Here is an 18,622-nt window from a genome sequence, read left to right as displayed (position 1 = left end):
TGCTGTTGTTTTTTTAAATAAGGGTCTCACAAACTTATTTAACCACAGAACCTTCTTTTCCTGGAGTATCCCACACTCTCCAAAGTGAATGGTGCTTCATGGGGTGCATCCATACTTGGCAAACACTACATCGGCAATTCTCAGTGAGGGACAATTTTCCCCCAGAGGACATAGGGTAGTCTGGAGACGTTTTTAGTTGTCACAAGGAGTCAGGGGTAAGGGGGGGTGGGGGCACTACCGATATCTAGTAGGTAGAGATCACTGCCCCACAACAAAGAATTATTAGCCCCAAATGTCAATAGTGCCAAGGCTGAGAACTGCTAAACTAGACTGATCTTATTACCACTACGAAGCGACAAAAACTTACTGAGATGCTCCAGACACAGATAATGGGACATTTCATTTAGAACGGAGACTAAGCAAAGATGTGTTCCTTTTAAACTAACAAAGAGGGTTTTATCAGAATGTTCACTAACCATTCTTGGTATTCTCTTTTTCGTCCTCAATTATTTATTTCATACATTTATTTTTAATTTTTGCATTTTATCAATGTTTTATTAGCACTATATTTGTAGCATTATATTATGGGACAATAACTGAAAAAATTCACATTGGTTACTTACTTTAACAAATAAAGCAAATTTAAAGGGAAATGTGTCAATTGACACATATTTTACAATCAAATGTCTTGCAAACATTCTGTGAAGGGTTTATGCTGTTCTTGCTTTAAAGTAGTGCTAAAAGAGGTAACGTTAATATTTCATTTTAGTTAAAAAAATTGGTGTACAAATTTTATGTGCTTCAGAAAAAAAGGAAAAGAACAACAAATTGTTTTAATTTATATACATCAAGGATAAAATGATAACAACTACAAGGAAATTTCAAATTGATTTTTTCTGCTGTTCCCCATCCCTTTTCTTCCTTCACCTTAAAAATTTTTTGATTACAAATTATTTTGTTTGCTAGAATAAAAATCTGATCACTGTAGTCAAACAAGTTTTATCTCCAAGCAGTTTCAGGAAGTAATTTTAAAACATTAATTAATTTATTCTTCCAAAGAAATTCGCACTAGTGAAATAATGATATAACGGTAATGATGTTAACTGTAGTTAGCATTGACTGAGTGCTGGGGAAGCGCCATACAGAAAAATGTTCATTCATGATTTCATTCTAATATTTAGAGGAACACCTAGAGCAGATAGTATTATTAATTCCATTTTACAGAGGAGGACACCGAGGTTCAAGAAAGGGAATTATTCCTCGAAGTGACACTGCTAGGAACCTAGCAGCAGAGCCAGCCCTCTCATCTGTCTGATTTAGAGTATTCAATATGAATAATATGGCTTTTTTTTTTTTTTTTTGCTTGTGAGCAATTTAAAAATACTTATGGAGAAATGCTAGCATTCATGAAATATCAGCAAAAGACTTAATTCTGATGAGCATGGCAGAAATATTTAGAAGTCCTGGGGAGGGTGATCAAAAGAAAGTAATTTTAACTGTTTTCATGCAGAGAGTCTTCCTACACATTGTTAGCATTTGAAACCTTTAATTTACAGAAGTATGAGCCAATATGACCCATTTCTTTGTTTCGTGAACTTGAAACAGTCACCTGGAAAGTTGACTGGGCCACTTTTAGAAAACAATTGACCGTTCCTCAAAAAGTTAACCAATTTACTATAGGACCCATCAATTCCACATCTAGGTATATAGCCAAGAGAAATGAAAGCATATGTCCATACAAAAATGTGTACACAAATGTTCACGGTAACATTATTCACAATAGTCAAAAGGTGGAAATAATCCACATGTCCATTAACTGATGAGTGGACAAACAAAATGTGGTAGATCCATACAATGGAATATTATTCAGCCTTGAAGAAGAATGAAGTCCTGTGGAGGAAATTTGAAAACATTCTGCTAAGTTAAAAAAAAGTGAGCTGCAAAAGGCCACATATCATATGATTCCATTTATAAGAATAGTCTAGAAAAGGCAAATTCAAAGAGATAGAAAAATTATAATTTGCCAGCAACTGAGTGACTGCTAATGGGCAAGGTGTTTCTTTTGGGGGATATGAAAATGTCCTGGAATTGGTGGTGATGGTTGCAGAGCTGTGAATATACTAAAAACATTTTTAAAGGCTGGATTTTATGTTATGTGAATTATATTTCAATAAAAAAAGTACATTGGATAACTGCAAAAAAAATGAACAATAAAGCTCATGTATATAACTTGAATTAGCTAAGATAAATATGTGTACAATAGGATTTTAGAATTTTAAGTGGATATGCTGATTAACCATAATGATAAGTCATTCACACTAAAAAATTAAAATAAATAAAAATAAACCTGTATTCTGTAGATTTAAACTCCATATACATGAAGCAAAGTTGAATAAAATCTGAAATTATGACCTAGAGGTATCTTCTAATACCTAATATCATAGTTACTCCCAATCGCTGACTTACACCAAACAACACTGATAAACCACCCTCTACCCCACTAGCGGAAATAGCAGTGGCCCTTACAGAGCTGACATGGAAACCTATCATCCTCCATTTTCTGTGACAATGTCCCTTAACTGTCACAGACAATGAAAAGTTGACTGTAGGTTGTGAAAAAGTTAACTTGCTCACACAGCTGACAGTTCTCATGCCTAGAATCCTAAACTCCTAGACTTCTAATTTAGATATCTTTTTTTTTTTTTTTTTTGGTAAAAGATATTATATAACTTTAAGAGCCTTTTATATTCATTTAAATACAAGGAAAAAAACTGTCCTGACAGGTCCAACTGGAAGCAGTTGCAAGGATGCATCCTAAAATATCTGGTTTTTAGTATTTTCTAAGTAAGCCTCAGGCACTAATGATAAAACCGAGGAAGCTTTCCTGTAGCTTTATTATTGTATTTAACTTAATTTAAAGGCGTAGGTAATTCAAGTCATATGGATCTTCACTCCACAGTCTTCATCTAATAGCCCCTGTGTTCATTCATCTTACAAATGTTTCTTGAGCACCTATAAAGTGCCAGGTACCATGTCCAGTGCTAAGAGTACAAAAGTGAATAAAAACAGAAATTGTCTCTGTATTAGAGGGTTCTTAAATCAGTGAGCAAAATAGTCATCAATAAAATGACATATATAAATGTATGCAATGAACGCTATTTAAAACTAAGATAAATTCTGACAAAGTTGAATCTTGAAGCAACCATTAGGATTCTCCAAGCTTTATCTTATTGTCATGCAAGGGAAACTTATTTTATTAAAACAAGATATTAGAGTTTAAAATTTTATTTCATTAACTTGGGGAAATCAATCCAATCTGCTCTAGGTATGCCTAAAGATTCTAGAGAGTTCTGGAAAGTACAATGAAAAGCAATATAAAATGTATGAGCAATAAAGGGTATATTCATTAATGTATTTTGGTGAAAAAAGATTCATCAAGAAAGGCTGAGAGTTCGGCAAATGACAAATCAAGCAATTACAGTTTGAAGTTAATAACAGTCTATAGATCCAATATCATATGATAAATGACATTAGTAAAAATGGCAGAGTACAGAACTCCAAAAAGCCTGTTCCTCCACAAAAGCATTGATTAAACTAGCAAAATTATGAAAACCAACTTTTTTGGAACTGTGGAAACCACCAAAAAATTGCAGCAACCAGGGGAACACTTAATCAATAAAAACAGATGAATCTCAGTAGGGATAGCTAGCTTTGTAAGATAGTCTTATAACTAACCCTGGTTCCATCCTCTATACCCCAGCTCAGTGTGGGGCTTGAAGACAACATTCCCAGTACAGATACCATTACCAGAGGGAGCAGGAGGAGCTTATTCTGAAAAAAATTACAGTTTTTTTTTTTTTTTTTTTTTTTTTAATCTGCCTGGTGGCTCAGCTCAAAGGGCTTGGCTTAATCTCTCCTAACTTGGAACTCCACCAGTGTTGAGGTGGCTATCCCCAGGTGGATTTTGTCAAAAACACTTAGAAGCAAATATATTCATTTCTGCTGTATGGATCAGTGAGTAACAGTTGATGTAAACAATAAACTAACCAAAAAGCTTGGGAGGAAAGGCTGGGCAATGAGATGCTTTGGCAAATAAAGACTTTGAAAGGATCAGACATATTCTTGGAAATCTAGACAATCACGTCCATGCATGGGGCCAAGTACATGCTGAGATAACTCTCAACTCTCAACTCTGACTGACCTTCAAGTCTGGGAAAGCAGGAAGTGAAGGCTAAGGCAGAACCAAAATTTTCTGTCCAATTGCTAACTGACCACTAAGCCAACAGAGGAGAGATGTCAATGGCCACAGATGACAAAGAAGACAGACTTTACGAAAGTAGTATAGAAAAGTCACTAAACAAACAACAGCAACTACGGCAGGCAGCAACAAACCCTGGGGAGTAGAGAATCTAATTTCCAGTGTTTCCACATTATAATATTGAAAATGTCTAGTTTCCAACAACAACAACAAAAATTAAACAGCATGTAAAGAAACAAGAAAGTGTGGTCCATATACAGGAGAAAAAGGCAATTAATAAAAACTTTCCCTGAGAAAGACCTCACTCTGGACTCACTAGACAAAGACTTTAAATCAACTATTTTAAATGTGCTCAAAGAACTAAAGGCACCACGTACAAAGAACTATAAAAGAAATTATGAGAATGATATCTCATCAACTAGAGATTATCAATAAATGGAAACTTTTTAAATGAGACAAATAGAAATCTGGATTTTGAAAGTACAATAACTGAAATGAAATTTTCACTTGAGGGGCTCAATATCAGATTTGAGCAGGAAGAAGAAAGAATCAGCAAACTTTAAAGTAGGTCAGTTGATATTATCCAGTCTGAGGAACAGAAAAGAAAAAAAAAAACAAAAGACAAAAAAACTAAGAGACATCTGAGACACCACTTATAATATCAACATATGCATAATGGGAATCCCAGAAAGAAAGAGAAAGGAGCAGAAAGAATATTTGAAGAAGTAATGGCTGAAAACTCCCCAAATTTAATGAAAAACAAGAAGTGATATTTTACTTAAGGGCAAAACTAAAGAAGTGGTGTGTGAAGCAACTGAACAAAGCCCCATGCCACTGGGTGTTTCTGACACAGAAAGAGTGAGAGTTTAAAAGAACAGAATTCCCTGTGAGTAAAAGTCCAGTGCAACGTGAATGCTGTGGTAGGTCTAACAGCGCCAAATGTTAAACATCCTCTAGATAATAAGAAGGAGTAGACAAAAACCCAGGCCTCCATCCATGCAACCCTGGCCACTCTCACCAGCCTTTAGTCTCCTGCCCTTTTGCTGCACTCCTGTTCGTTTCACAAGTATGAGATGCTGACTCCTGGGTCTTCTCTGTTCCTCCTAGCCAATCACCTGATGTGACACACTCCTCCTGCAGACCAGCTGCCTGCCTCAACCCATAACTCCACATCACCAGGGTGGTGAGCAGCCACTGTTATGGACTGAGGCCCGCTTATTCCTTCAGCAAGGGGCAAAGGGCTGCTACCCTCCATGTCTGACCCGCCTGGACTGGCCTGGGAGTCCAACACGAATCACATTTCAATCACTGATTGGAGAAGGGAGGTAGGAGGTGAGCTTCTTTTGAGCACTTACAATATTTTATTATACTTAATGATCTCCTAAATTCATTTTAGAAAGAGGTCATTATAATTTAAATATTTATTGTAGAAAGGTTACTGATTTCTCCAATAAACCCTTTTCTACTTTTACGACAGGAATCATTAGGAAAATCAGGTTTCTATATGTAATATTTTGCCTCCAGAAGCTTTATGTTTGTCCAAAGTATTAATGACTGCCTTAATGGAGGAGGGATGAAGGCAAGTCTGTCTTTAATTAAACCCCATACTTTGATTACTCCTTCTTGAGGTAGCATATTTAGCAGTCTCTAAATAAAAGATTATTCTTTCCTAAAACATAACATTTTATTTTAATTATTACGGACTAAGAAAGGATTGTGTCCATTCATAGGTATAACATTTCATTGGCCCACTACCAATTATGATTTTTCTATTGACAGAAATATGCCTGCAGGATATATTTCAATAGCACCTAATACCAGTTTCTAAGTCCTCGGTTTAACATACCATACTATTAACAATAGATGCATAAGAATATCCACTTCCCAAATGTGGCCCCCTCTATAGCTATATTTGGTGGAGTTAATGAGATCTTAGAAATGAGTTCTTTCGACAAAGGAAGTAATCTTTTGAGAGTTAAAAGACACAATACATTATCAACAAAATTCCATCCAAGTAGAAAAGCATGAAGACATTTCACATCTTTTTAGTTATCATTTTTAGATGATTTTAAACTTTCAGAATTTTTTAAAAAGTTTTAAGGGGGGTTATATGCTTAAAATAGGTTTTGACTTAGCATTTTTATTATAAACTCTAAATTGTAGTGCTGAATTCTGAATACTAAAATTCTGCCTGAATAAGTTTTAACATAACAAAAACTGCAGAGCCAAATTCTTCCTGCACCAAAGATTCTTCTTCGTAGAAATTAATTTTAAAAGTTCATAACTATTAAAAAGCATTCTTCTACTGTGCCACAAATTTAAAACAGCTTTTGTTGTATCACATTCTTTTTAAATAGTTGCATGCAACTCTCTCTTTTTTTTGGTCCCTGCTAAAAATATGTAGAACTCAACCAACCTACTAAAATCAAAGCATTTTCAACTTTCTTTTTCCCACAGCTAAAAAACAGTTTCTTGGATGAGATTCTTCCAGAGAGCTATCTTCATTCTTCCTATATTCTTACTTAAATAGACAATAGTTCTATTTGGACCCTTCATGATCAACTTATTTCTGATGATTGCCTGAGAAATACAAGGGGCAGTGGCAAAGGTCATGGTGAAATGATTTGAACCCGTCTTTAGACAACATTTTTTCACTTGTATAATGAATAGTGATATTCTGGGAATTTAGAACCTTATTCTTTCAAAGTCAGTCATACTTCTACATCACATTTAAAAAAAAATACTGGCAGCAGTGCATCTCCTGTTTTTCTCATCCACATCCTCGCCCAGCCACGAAAGAATTCTGAAAGCAGGATGAAATAAAATCTCCTCTTAGGGAAATCCGGATGTCGTTTTCCTCAAAAGTGTGTTCTCAGCGCATGTGTTCAGTGATCTTACCGTTTACTAGATATTTCATCAGCTTGCCAAGAATGGGTATGAGAGTCACCAATTCACAGATCTCCATTAAGCAGGTAAATCACATGTCCAATATATCAGTCCCTTGACTATATTTAAAGCTTTCTTATAGGATAGAAACAGATCATTAAATTAAAAATAAAACAATCTACTTGGTGCTAGGTATTTAAGAAAGAGATTGTCTACAAAAGAAACTTTGTTCTGGAAGTCTCCATTTAAAAAGATATGATGAAAATAGCTAACTAGCAACTCTCTACCCACCAGGTACCAGGTATCTGTTGCTATAAACATACACATAAAAACCAAGGGACCTGACCTCTACCCTTGGAAAAAAATTACCATATGGGCTAGATCCACAAATAAAATAAAACACATTAAACTTAAAGATGTTTTTAAGTCAAAATGTTATGGCTTTTTATGGCTTTGATCTATTCTGTTCTTCTTGATGAAATTCCTAATTCAAATTTTAATTGAAAGTGAGATATAATATTAATGGCAGTTAGAAACACTAAATTTCTTCCAAATGGCAATGATAAGGGAAAATTCTAAATGTGAGATAATCAAAACATATTTATAGATTATGGTTTGGTGCTGAGAAATTAATATTCAAAATGTTTTATTGTATTCTCATTTAAGTAGTGGTTACAATACAGTGGTTATAAATACAACAAACTCCTATTTACTCATAGTATTTGAGGAACTGGGTAGCTTCCAGTTAAATGGAAAATAAATCTGTTTTTCAAATAAATAAAAATGCCACACAAGCACACTTCCACTCCTGCATTCTGTCAGCATGTCCAACCTGGAAGGCTGGACCTCTCTACCCCCACCAGTAGTCAAGCCAGCATGCGAGAGCCACGAATAGGGCTTAGAGAACTTGCTTTCTTGATCTTACTGTCTCTAATTTACATATCTACTTTTTAATTTGTGGTTTATCTTTCCAGTTGTTAGGATTCTTAAGAAATACAAGTTTATCATATAATCATATTAAATAATAAAATTAACATATTTATTTGGAAAACCCTAGGGGTTATTATGTCATATCATCTACAAAAGAAGAAACATACACAAGGATTAACATATCTAATAAATGCAGTTTAAAAAGTTAAATGGTATTCTAAAGCCGTATTACTAAGGAAGTAATAGATTCACTGGCCTTCTGAACAAGTCTTTCTGGAATTCAGAATCCATAATCACGTGACTCAAGTATCTATCATATTCACATGCTATAAAATGGAATATTTTTAACAGATAATAAAATAACTAAACTATAGACAGTACCATTAACAAAACATTACAGAAAAATTATTTTAATTTGTTTTAAAATACACAGGTTCTTTGCCTCACTGATTTTTCACCCACAGAGGCAATGAAGGGAAAAAAATATGTTGGCAAGAGCACATTCTGGTGATGTAAGTTTTAAACAGATGGTATATATGTGGCATATATAGAAGTATTAGTCATTTTATAATTTGCCTGAGTAAATTTTCAATTGATTTGCTAATACTTACACCACAACTTCCAGAAAATGTCATTTTGAAGTTCATATTCATAGAATCTTTGTGATGAGGATGCTTAGGAAAGAACATTCATTCGTATGTCGCTACCTGATGCAACTCTTCCTCACTCTGAGGGAAGCACTTCCAGGAAAACAGGTGCCCAATCATCCAGATTCCAAAAAAGGTCGGTCATAAAAAGAATGTATTTTTTGTAAACCAACTATACAAGCCACAGAATTAATACTCTAAAGGAAGGCTAAATATTAAAAAGTTAAGTTTACAACTTAAATAGTCACAAAAATAGCAAAAAAGAATAAACCAAAAGAAAAAAAAAAAAAGAAATTACAAGGATAAAAAAAGAATTGAGATAAAAACTAATGAAACAGAAAAGGCACACAATAGAGCAATAGAGAAGATCAACAAAGCCACAAATTGGCTGTTTAAAAAGGCTGTGAAACTGATAAACCACAGGCAAGCCTGATCAAGAAAAAAAACGAAACATTACTAGTAATTAAAAAAAGGACAATTTCCAACGTTGTGATTGTCAAAAGGTAAGAGAATATGATAAACGTTACCTCAATAAATTTGAAAACTTATGCAAAACAAGCCTCAGAACCTCAATTGCACTATTTTCTATTAAATCATTATTTAGTGATTTAAATTCTGGCTCCAAATAAGTGAGTTCAGGTTTTTGGTTCAAAGGAATAAAACTAAAAATGTTTATCTACAATATTCGATATCTAAGTATTATGATTCGTAAATGCTCTAAATTTAAGAATGTACATATCTTTTAAAATTTTTTACTTAATCCAGAGTTTCTATTTAGTTTTTGGAATTAGTTGCTAAGTATAAAGTGACTAGAATTTAATAACTTTCTGAAACTTAACTGACAGGACCCCTGTGCTTTCATATTTAGTATTAACCTTGAGCTGACATATAACTGCCTTGTTCCAGGGCTAAGTGAGTGCAAGAATAAAGTCAAAGCACTATATACAGTCAGAGAGCTTTCAGCCCCTTGCTATAGAGATAAGAAAACTGAGAACCAATTAGGTAAGGCAACTTGCCCAAGTCGTTATATTACCTTAGTTTTTTTCCCCCAGCACAGAAAGTCATGATAATTCTGTACTCTATGGAACATAATTTTGAAGCTATTGCTAAAAATCCAATGTGCATCTCTCTGTGACATACTATTTAGAATCATCAGCACAGCCATTGGTGTTATAAAGGGGAGTTTCCATACATTACCTAAAAAGATTCTTTTATGCACAAAAAATTTCCATTGTTTTGACACTTCTCTCCTTTCATCTTCCTGGTTTAAATGCCTTGACTGTAAAGTTCATGGTGACAATTTGATCTTCCCTATTATAATCTGGCACGATCTTATAGTCTTATTTTAGCTTCTCAGATTAAGGGTACAAATAAAGATGGTATTGAAAAATCCTCCTTTGAATTTGCAGTTATACAAAAGTTATATAAAAAGTCAAATAGTAACACAAGTAAGAAAGAAGGAAAATATTCGGTAATCATCCAAAAATTTTGGTCTATAATACTGAATTTCCAAATTATGAGACACTTGAATAATTCGCATAAGAAAACAGAAATTTAGCCTTATGGGATCAAAATATCAAGATGCAGTTCCCCTTTTTTCTAAGTTCCCAAGATGACTGCTACAATGTCCCTCATGCTACCCGATCTTTTTCAGTGTGACCTTACTACTCCCCCACCCAAAAGTGGGGTCTCTTTCCCCTTTCCTTGAATCTAGGCTTGCCTATGATTCACTTGTAACTAAAAGAATGCAGCAGAAGTGACTCAGTGTGACATCTGAGGCTAGGTCAGAAGAGGCCATGCAGCTTCCACCTGGTTCTCTTGGGAGACTTGCTCTAAGGGACATTCAGTGGCCTGAGATGGCCTGAGATCATCATGTTGGAAAGGCACTCAGGCCACACACGGGCACTCAGCTGAACCCAACCTTCCCATTTTCCCCACAAACTTAACATGTGAGTGAGGAAGCCATCTTGGAAGTGGATGCTCCAGCTTCAGCCCAGTGGTCAGAGTCACCTAGCCATTTGAGTGTTCCTAGCTGAGGTCCAGACATCAGAAAGCAATGACTAGCCACCCTGGATGTGTCCTGTCCAAACTGCTGACCCAAAGAACCCATGATCAAAATAAACTGGGTATTGTTCCATGCCATTAAGTTTAAGGTAGTTTGCTATACAGTTGTAGATAAACAGAAGAATGTATTTTGGCCCAAAACAGAAACAAACAAACAAACAAGCCCTAAAATTCTACATTACTGCTCAGCCTAGTTATAGGACTCTTTATTGGCTAGGTAGCCCGATAGACGAGAAGGCTAAAAACACTCTTCAGACCTGACTCTAACTGAAAGTCAGATCCATCCATAATCACACAGAGGATGTCTGTCCTTAACAAGATGGGACCGTGTTCTATGTGCATCCGGATTGTGAAGAACAGAAAAGGCCTACATACCAGGAAAAGGCTGGGCCAGGGAAGGAAGGGCCTTTTATAGCACAGCTATCTCACTCTCCAGTCACTACCAGGCAACCTACTAAGGAAACCAGGAGTCTCCAAGGGGCGCGCAAGACAAAGAGCACAGACAAGGGGAGAGGGGCAGATAAAGAACACACAAGTTGTTACTTTATCCTTTGAGGTACAGGATGACACATGGCTAATGTGCGACCACAAAAGAGAGAAAATAATTTATCATGCAGACTTGAACACGAAGAGGAAAAATCAAGTATTTTAATTACCTTATATTTTTCAAAATTCTGTTGATAATATATTTACATTCCATGTCTCTAAGTAATTTGTGGCAAAATAACTGCAAACTTCATCACCAATTATTTGGATTTTTTCTCTAAATAAAAAGATGACAGTTATAGAAATACATTCATTTGGTGCCGCAATACCATGGACTCTCTCACATGGATGATATTAATTTTCTTCTTTTAGAAATAACATGTTGGATGTTCACAGCGGTATATTATTCCTGGAGTTTTGGCAGTAATAAATTCGAATGCCAAGCTGCAGAATATATTTTTCTATCAGAAATAGTTCCGGGAGCGACTACTTCTCTCCTGACCATTTCTCCACTCTACAGACCATTTTCTTATTTCCTTTCTCCAATATTTCAGGAAAGATACTTCCAGTAGATGCACAAATTAATCCACTACAGAAACCTGTCAGCTTCAGCAAAACCTATAACCCAACAAGGGATATTACCTTTTCTTGATCAAAACCAGTGAGAAATAACTAGTTGAAAAAGCAAAATATTTGGTTACTTATTGTTTTAAAAAAACTGAATAATTCCACATTCCTCATCCTTCCCCAAATTTCTCAGGTTTACTAAGTCAAGTTTACCTGTTATTTTTGGTGCTATAGTATTAAAGTAGGCAATAAATAGATAATAATCTGCAAAAAAGCAAAACAAAACTCGAACAAGCAAACAAAAAAAACAAACAAAAAACTTTCAGTCAGGTCACAATATGGAATGCTTTTCAAGATTACAGGTGCCTAAGAAGCATGTTTTGTTTTAATTAATTAAAAGTAATGGAAACCTTAACATACTGTTTGAGATACTCAAGAACCACTTTCTGAGGTATGAGCAAGATGGGCCTGGATTTTCTTAATATTTATTCCATTCCATGCTTAAATGTAAACCGAATCAGGTGTCTCTCGTTTTCTCTCTAACCTTTCCTCTTACCTCTTCTCTCTCCCTTTCACAAAGCTGTGAGTGGTAGATGAGTGAACATTGTCCTTTCCCCTACATTAAATCTGGCTTGACCCGAAAAAAGAACTTTTCTAAAATAATGTTTTCCATAGTTCAAAAGATGAATTTGAAAGGAAAAAACAAAACCAAACAGCATAAACAGGATAAATCAATGAAAAGTAATTTCCTAAAGATAGAGATAAAAAATTATCAGAATAAAGAAAAGTAACAGTGGTAAAATTAAATAAAAAAATATTAAAGCAGCAAAGAAACTAATCAGAGAATATATCTACATCACAGAGAAATAACTGCTTCCAATATCATAAAACTCATCAATTATGGAACTTGGATAGCTCTAACTTGAAATATGTAATGAAAAATTTCAGAGGTTCTAATAGCAAATACACATTGGCTTTCTCCATGTTAGGATTTAGCTAAATACTAACATAAAGCTATGTGAACATTAATACTCAGAACTCTCACTCTCATAAATAAAAAAGGCAAGGTGAAAATAAATGTGAAGATTTCTATGAGGTTTTAAGTAACTTCCAGGCTTTGAATCAAAAGAATTAACCTCAGTCTACAGCCATGCCACCCTGAACACAACTGATCTCATCTGATCTCAGAAGCTAAGCAGGGTCAGGCCTGGTTAGTACTTGGATGGGAGACCACCTAGGAAGACCTGGTTTTGTAGGCAGAAAAAAAAGAATTAACTTCATAGAGATAAGAATGTTCACTAATGTTATGCATTGTTTGATTTATGTTAATTTTTCTTTACCACCTTATAAAAGATATGTTTTAATTGATTTATTCCAATATCCACTAATACATTAACTTTATAAGCAGGTGAAATCTTCATTCTCCTAAATTAAAAGTACTGTTTTACATTAAATTTTAAGTGATAGTTTATGAGTTTATCTTTAAATCTTTAAACCACACATATTCTCTAGATTTGGTAACAGGAAGACTCTCTAACAAACTCTATAAGAATTTTTAATCATTCACTTATACTATAGTGTAATTTCATGAAAACGTAAGATTTATCAAACTCTATTCAAAAATTAAAGATATCTGCATATTTTAATTCAGTAAAGCTGCATCACCAGAGAAAAAAACTTGAAAATTCAAATTTATAATGGAAATACACTAATATGTTAATTAGTAAGCTCATAATTAAATTCAACATAACAATTTTAATGATGGGTGGACTTAAGGAATATATATCTTTTGAAAACTCATCTTTCTGCTAGATAATATTAGTGTTTGAGAAAGTTAAACTGAATTAGTATGCTTCGCCCTAATTCTTTTCCCAAATTATATATGTATATATTTATACATACACATATATATATTTTATATATATATTATATATATACGTACTTCTCCATATACAAAATGCACTTTATTATCCTCATGAAAACTTTATAGACTATATGAAGATCTATGTTAGAGTTACTTTAATTTTCTCCCCAACTAAGTTCCTCCGCAACTCACAACTTAAGTAATGATATACACCAAAAGTTCCACATTAATCAAGAAGAAAAAGATAAATGTTGAGGAAATACAGTTGAACTGCATTTTGCAGTTACCAAATTAAAAACAGTATGACAATACATACCATGGTTGCTACGGATTCCTGGTATCAGAGGAATCTGGCAAGTCATATTGAAGAAAACATTTTAAAAAGAAAAACATTATGGTGGGTGTTACATTAATGCTATAGTCCCATATTTCAATAATCTGAAATAAGAGTCATCTGTTACTTTTTTACAACAAGAACAAAATTTACAGGCAGATCTTTTTTATTTCCACGAAATCATGAAAATCTAAATCCAGCACCTTAGGCACTCCATTCAAAACGATTATAAGTTTTATATTGTTTTTTAGCAACATACTGTTATAAAAAGGACTTCATGAAAGCTACATTATACACATATGTATACAAATATATTTATATATTGACATTCTATTTAGTGATGGGATTTCCCATTCTCAAAGCAAAGTCACTTTACATTTCACAAAATCTTTGACAAAATTTAAACATTTTCCTTATAGCCAAATCTAAAATATTATTTCAAGTAAATGTATCAGAAAGTAGTAAACCATTAAAATATTAATTTGTTCTTTTACTAATCATAATAATTCCAGCAATAATCTGGCCTCATACTAGACAGGGATCCTACTTTCTAAGTAAACACATTAGTAAGCCCACAGAAGAATCTCAGAAGCTAAAAAATATAGCACACTCCTACAATAAAAATTTCAACTAATGACAGACAGAGGGGAGGGGGAATAGGGGACTGCGAGAATGGGGTAAAGGGTTAAAGAAGTACAAATTAGTAGTTGACAGATGGTCACGGGGATGGGGAGCACGGCATAGGGAATGCAGTCAGCATTAATATACTGTCTAGGTGGAAAACCAGAGATGAGAAGGAGCAATTAGGGAGATCATTTTATAAACTATATAAATGTCTAATCAATGTACTGTATGCTTGAAACTAATAATTTTTAACTCAACTAGTAAGAAGTGCCCCATGAGAAGGGCTGGGCTTGTTAACTAAAAGGAGAGGAAGGACATTTCTGGAAAAGGGCACAGAATACACAATTAAAGAGATAATAAGTGACTGTAGTCTGTGAGTCCCAGTCTAGCTAGAACAGAGGGTTGACAAGCAGCAGGAAGTGTCCTGAAAACCAAGGAAGATGGCAGGGATCCTGCCTAAAAGCAAAGGGAATTGTAGAACTGTTGAGCGAAGAATTTTACAAAGTAGTGTTACAAGAGTATTAATCTGCAAATTATCTGAAAAAGTATCTGGGGGGAAGGGAGAGGGACAGGAGGAAGGGAGACTGATTCTTATAATGATCCAAGTATATGGTGACAAGAGCCTGGTACCAGCATCATAAAAATGGGACAGACATGGGGGACAACGAGAACACAGTCAGCTAGTCTTCTGACACAAACATCTCCAGAATGGTTTTGTCTGTTTGAAAGATTGATTTGTTTGGTTAGGAAGTACATTTTTACAGATCTAACTAGGATTCACCTCACAGTCATTAGTTATTCAGTATTGCGTATTTATTTATTTATTTTTAAGCGAAGAAAGCAGAATAACTCAAAAAAAGCAGAATAACTCAGGGGAGAGCACCTGGTCTCACAGTCAGGAGCCACAAACCTATTTTTGGCTTTCTGAACAATGTAGCTCATTGCCTTGTACAACCAAATAGGTCTCAGTTCTCTTCAAAGAAAAATGGTAAAGCAAACTGATATGAGTCATGAAATGTTATCGGGGTGGGGAAACAAACAAACTCAAAACTGTGAAATAAAATGCTTGGAACTAAAACTACTATACAGAATCATACCACTCACAAGTAATTATTTCTAAATGATACTAGATGGACTTTCAATTTTGATGTGTGTGTTTTTATTTATTTATTTTTTTTTTGATGAGGGTGCTGATGTCCAAACATATCAATGTCAAATTCTCCATTTTACCTACTTAGGATCATCTTTCCATACCTGTTTTTACTTCTAAGGTTGAAATTCAATCATAATTGTGACATAATTTTGAAACATTATATGGCTATTTTAAAAAATTGATAAGCAAAATATTTCCATAAATGTAAATTCAAATTAAATATTTAAAACAAAAATAATTTAAAAGTTGCACTAAAACACTGGGCAGGTTATCTCCCATTAAGCTATGACATTTTAAAAAATATTATGTAAATATAAATTAAATATACTAATGTAAAATAAAAGTGAAAACTTGATAGTCTGATAACACCTGTGTTCAAATCAAAGCTGTGCCTATTACTAACTACATAATAGGGATAATACCTCCATCCCACTCTCAGATTCTAGATATATTTTGAAAATAGAGCCAAAGGGTCTACAAATTGGATGTGGCATATGAGGGAAAGAGAAGAGTCAAAGAGATTCCAAGGCCTGATCAAGAAGAAGGCTGCCATCGAATTGAGACAGGGAAGGCTGCGGATAGAAAGGAAAAAGGGGAGTTGTGCTTGAGACGTAAGTGGAGAAATCTAGTAGGAAGCTGAATATACAAGCCTGGAGTATGGAAGACATACTGGCCTGGAGCTACAAATGTGGGAGTGGCTGACATATAGATGACAACTTAAAACCACAGAGACAGGATGAGATCATCAAACGACTGTAAACAGAAAAGAACAGATAAAAAAGGCTGAGATCACTACAACATTTTGAGGTCAAAGAGAAGAGGAGTAACCAGCAAAGGGGACTGAAAAGACTGCTTAGTGAGACAGGAGGAAAACTGGGAGAATAGGGAGCCATGAAAACCAAGTGAAATAAGTATATCAAGACAGGAAATGATCACCATGTCATATGCTACTGATGGGTGGAGTAAAAGGAGGATTGAGTACTGACTGAGGATTTAAAACTCGGTGACTTTTACAAGCACAGCTCTGGTGAATAATGAAGGTAAGTACCTAAATGGAGCGAGCTTAAGAAAAAAATGGGAACAAGGAATTAGAGATATCTAGCATAGACAATTCTTCAAGTTGTTTCCTGCAAAGGGAGACAAAGAATTTGGGCAGTAGCTAGAGGAAAGGTGGCATCAAGAGAAAACATGGAAGAAATTCAGAATGTTTGATACTGACAAGAATGATCCAGTAGAAAATGAAAAGTGACTCTACAGGAGGGAAGAACTGTTGTATGAATGAGCTGAGTACTCAAGAGGAATTGCGCTCCTCTGCCCGAATGGAGAGAAACAGGCTAGTTCATCTTGGTCACGCTAGGGAAAACGGATTATGTGGATGCAATGCTGATAAATGGATAGATAGATATCATAGTGGGCCACGACCAAATAATGATAATAGTAATCAGGCAGGCTGATCCTATTGTTTCTTAGGGATGCAAAGACCCCTTAAAGAGAAAAGAAACCACACTAAACTTTAAATTTCCTAATTTCCTAAAAGAGACAGGATTTAACACTATACAGCCTGTTTTAAACCAGAAAAGGCAGATTTATTTTTGACATATTCCTGCCTTTTGCCAAATAGGAATGGAGTTCAGAGGAATATTAAATCAGTTATAGAGTATAAAAGAAGTTACAAACTATAAAAGAAGCATATCTAAGTTGTAGTGTGCAAATTTTAAGCCCAGGACACATAAAAGTTAATATCCTTGTTTCTAATTGTCTTCATTAGTCATTGTCTGTTTGAGGCACCTTAACTTGATGATCTCAAAGATATTCAATAAGAAAATAGTAACAGTAAGAATAAAAATAATGAAACAATAATAAAATAATTAAAAAATTTAGTGCTTTGGTGTGCCTAATCCTGTGCGAAATGCTGTGATACACCCGTTCTCATTAAATCGGCACTTTAGTCTACCAAAGCACTATTATTATTATTGCCTTTTCAAAGATGAAGAAGCTACAAATAGAGAAGTTATGTAACTTGCTCAACAGTAAGTAGTAGAGTTAGAATTCAAACCCAGGTTCTCATTATCAAGAAACAGCAAAAGCCTGCATGTGTTAAGAGTATACATTTTAAGTTGTCACATTAAGAACTCAGTCTAAGAACATCGACATGGATAACAATTGTTTAAATGTATTAGACAAAATCATAAAAATACTAATTTCTTCCACTGGCAAAATATTTCTACTTTTACCCAAGTGCAGCAGGTGGATAACCTAAACCCTTCCAGATACTCCTGAGACTCGGAGATAACCATGGTCTGCCCTCTGGGATGTTATCATATACCAACATTACTTTTATAATAAAAGGAAAAATTGAAAGAAAGCTAAAGCACACTTTATTCCAAACATCTAGTTAACTTAGATGCCACAATGTTTATCACACATTAGCATACTTTCCAATTCAGACATCATCTAAAAATAAATGCTAAGTTGATCCACTATATATTTACAATAGTCTCTACCACTATTACATTTTTATTAATTTTATTCCCATCTAAAAAAGCAAGCTATCTTTAAACCCTGCGTCTAAAATGCATAATAAACCACAACCTGGGACACACGTCAATCCCCAACATCTCCCTGAGGCTGCCAACCTCCAAGACAGACAGTGTTTATCACTCCACCAAACATACTGTGCTATGCTGTTCACAGGTCTTTGCTCATGCTATTCCTTTGCCTGGAAGTTCTCTACCAACTAGTAGATGCCATTGGTGTCCTGCTCAAAGCTCCCAACTGCTCTGAGCGTTGGTTGCTAACAGCTCTCAAC

At 34.6% G+C, this 18,622-nt stretch overlaps 1 protein-coding gene and 1 pseudogene across 2 annotated transcripts in view; one reads left to right on the top strand and one right to left on the bottom strand.

Moving 5' to 3' along the window:
- PLCL2 (phospholipase C like 2) overlaps positions 1 to 18,622 on the bottom strand; it is a 162,942-nt gene that overhangs the window by 122,273 nt on the left and 22,047 nt on the right. The gene's annotated exons all lie outside the window — the stretch shown is intronic.
- LOC118602713 lies at positions 12,979 to 13,097 on the top strand (annotated as a pseudogene).

The sequence above is a fragment of the Rousettus aegyptiacus genome, unplaced genomic scaffold (assembly GCF_014176215.1).
Source record: "Rousettus aegyptiacus isolate mRouAeg1 unplaced genomic scaffold, mRouAeg1.p scaffold_m13_p_4, whole genome shotgun sequence".
Taxonomy (NCBI): domain Eukaryota; kingdom Metazoa; phylum Chordata; class Mammalia; order Chiroptera; family Pteropodidae; genus Rousettus; species Rousettus aegyptiacus.
The sequence above is the reverse complement of the archived record's forward strand: the minus strand, read 5'-3'. Positions and strand labels throughout refer to the sequence as shown.